Genomic DNA, 3,253 nt, shown 5'->3' with positions numbered 1-3,253 from the left:
TCAAGTTGCTGGTTAAATTCAGCTTCTTGTAACTGTAGGACTGAGGGATTCAGTTTCTTATAGCCTGTCACTCCAAAGGCTGCCCTCAGTCCTACAGGTCTCCCACAGATTCTTATTACGTGGTGCTCCCCAACATAGCCTCTAGCTTTCTCTAAGTGAACAGGGGAGAGAGTCCAACAAGATGAGCACTACAATCTAATACCATGTAATCATGTAATCACACAGACATAAACATATACATCCCATCACTTTTGCCATTATCTATTGACTAGAAGGAAGTCATGTGTCTCACCCACACTCAAGGGAAGAGGATCACACAAGAGCATGAACACTAGGAGGTGGAGATCTCTGGGGTCACCTTAAGAATTTGTCTAACACAGGGAGGCAGGTCATGATGATGATGACCACCATCCTGGGGTGGACTAATGGATTCTCTTATGTCACAGAGTTCCTCGTGCCTCCTGCAGACTCAATGCACTTGTTCACAAGGAAAACCATAGCTGAGGAGGCATCAGCATGACCTTGGGCCTGGGCTGTTGGTGAGACCACCCAGATGGGTGAATATGACAAGCCTCCAACCCCACCACCTTCCTTCCCAGAGCACAAGGAGCGCAGGTGACCCCAAGACCTGGCTGGGCCACAGACCCAGCCTGGCTGGCACCAGCGATGGCCCTGCAGTGGAGCTGTGAGGGGCACCACACAGATCACCCTACAACTTAGGCAGCCAACCTTCAAGATCAACATCAACTCTGAAGAGACAGTGAAAGTACTGAAAAGGAAGATTGAATCTGAAAAGAGGAAAGATGACTTTCTGGTAGCAGGTCGAAAATTATTTTATGCAGGCAAAATCCTCAATGATGATACTGCTCTCAAAAAATATAAACTTGTTGAGTCTATGGTGATAAAACCCAAAGCAGTGACAATACCAGTTCCAGCTACAATGCAGCAATCAAATCCTGCCACCACTATGAAGTGAGTTCCTCCACAGCAGCTGCTCTGGCTCAGGCTGCAACCCTCATCTCTGCCTTGGCTCCCACATCCACACCCACATCTATCATCCCACCAACAACCCCATGTCCTGAACATGTACCTTCTAGTGCAATGAAACAAGATAAACCTGCAGAAAAGTCAGCAGAAATATCAGTGGCTACTAGCTCAACATTAACTGAGAGTAGAACAGGGGATTCTTCTCTGCCAAACCTTTTTGAAGTTGCAAATGCACTTGTTAAAAGGTCAGTCCTATGAGAATATGGTAACTGAGATCATGTCAATGGGCTATAAACAAGAAATTGTGTCCCTGAGAGGCGTTTTCAACAATCTTGACAGAGCAATGCAGTATCTTTTAATAGGAATCCCTGGAGGTAGAAAAAGTCAGGCTGTGGTTGAGCACCCCCCCATCCCCAATCAGGTACTACTAGGACCCCTCAGTCTTCAGCAGTGTCTTCAGCTGCTGCAACTCTGACAGCAACAACTACAAGTTCTGGGGAACATCCCCATGAAATTTTACAGAATCAGCCTCAGTTTTGACAGATGAGACAAATTACTCAATAGAGTCCTTCCCTGCTTTTCCAGCATCGCTGTAACAGAGAGAATTCTTAATTGCTGCAGCAAATTAGCCAACACCAGGAGCATTTTATTCAGATGGTAAATGAACTAGATCATGGAGGAAGAGGTGGAAGTGGCAGAAGAGGAATTGCAAAGTTGGAAATGGTCATATGGACTACATTCTAGTAGTTAGGATAAAGAAGCTACAGAAAGGTTAAAGGCATTAAGATTTCCCGAAAAACTTATGAGCATATTTTGTTTGTGAGAAGAATCAGTTTGGCTGCCAATTTTCTTCTATAGCAGAACTTGAGTGAAGATTGAAAGGGACTTTTTTGTATCTTATGCTTCACACCAGTGCATTACACTAACTACATCCAGTGGGTTGTCTGGAAAGTCTTGGAATCCTACCCACGATACTTTGTATATGATAGATTGTTGGAGGTGGGGAGGGTGGGATCTAGGATATAGGGCAGGGATGAATACAGTGCACATCTGCTTCAATTAGATGCTGCACATCCAAACAATATGATTATACAACCTGCTTTTGCAGGTCTTTATTTCTTCTATAAAGTAGGTAACTTTCTCTAGGTTTCACTCTTTTTAGTGTACTAGATTCAGAAATTTAGTGCAGTGGCCGGGCGCGGTGGCTCAAGCCTGTAATCCCAGCACTTTGGGAGGCCGAGATGGGCGGATCACGAGGTCAGGAGATCGAGACCATCCTGGCTAACATGGTGAAACCCCGTCTCTACTAAAAAATACAATAAAACTAGCCGGGCGAGGTGGCTGGCGCCTGTAGTCCCAGCTACTCTGGAGGCTGAGGCAGGAGAATGGCATAAACCCAGGAGGCAGAGCTTGCAGTGAGCTGAGATCCGGCCACTGCACTCCAGCCTGGGCGACAGAGCGAGACTCCGTCTCAAAAAAAAAAAAAAAGAAATTTAGTGTAATGCCCTGCTTTATATTTCTTTGACTTAGCATTGGTTTCAGAAATAATCATTGGTATGTAGAATTTTCAGTCTTTGTTTCATGAAAACACTGGATAAGGGCTTTGTGGAATTAAAAGGAAACTCTATGGCAACTGTAAAGAGGAATGCCAAATTATTGATGGTTAATTATTGCTGCTTCACAAAAGTTTAAAATTAATGTATAAGAAAGCCCATTCTTTCCTGTTAAATACCTGGGGTGGAGTAGGGGAGAAAGGGAAGCTTTTCTTACAACAAAAATAACTACTTTAACTATTTTAAAATTTCTTGATAACTTAATTACAGGCCTTTTTAAATTTTTATTTTTTGAAACAGTCTTGCTCTTTCACACAGGCTGGAGTGCAGTGGCCTGATCATGGCTTACTGTAGCCTTGACCTCCTGGGCTTAAGTGATTCTCCTGCCTCAGGCTCCCAAGTAGCTGGGACTTACAGACACACACCATCATACCTGGCTAATTTTTAATTTTTTGTAAAGACAAGATCTTACTATGTTGCCTAGACTGGTCTCAAATGCCGGGGCTCAAGCGATCCTCCTGTCTTGGCCTCCCAAAGTGCTGGGATGACAGGTGTGAAGTACCATGCCTGGCCAGACATGCCCTTCTTAAATGATCTAACAAGCTGTACAAGTATAGACAAAGTTATTTTCCTGCTTACATTTTTTGTTTGTTTGGGGAAAAAATTGGTATGTTTCTGATTACTGTTTACTTCATTGTTGTATTGCAGTAAAA

General features: G+C 43.7%; 1 pseudogene; it reads left to right on the top strand.

The window, feature by feature from the left end:
* The first annotated feature begins 1,216 nt into the window (after positions 1 to 1,216).
* Positions 1,217 to 1,866, top strand: LOC105501719 (annotated as a pseudogene).
* Positions 1,867 to 3,253: the final 1,387 nt, after the last annotated feature.

Source organism: Colobus angolensis, unplaced genomic scaffold (assembly GCF_000951035.1).
Source record: "Colobus angolensis palliatus isolate OR3802 unplaced genomic scaffold, Cang.pa_1.0 Scaffold74, whole genome shotgun sequence".
Taxonomy (NCBI): Eukaryota; Metazoa; Chordata; class Mammalia; order Primates; family Cercopithecidae; genus Colobus; species Colobus angolensis.
This window is presented reverse-complemented; position numbering and strand designations above follow the sequence as displayed.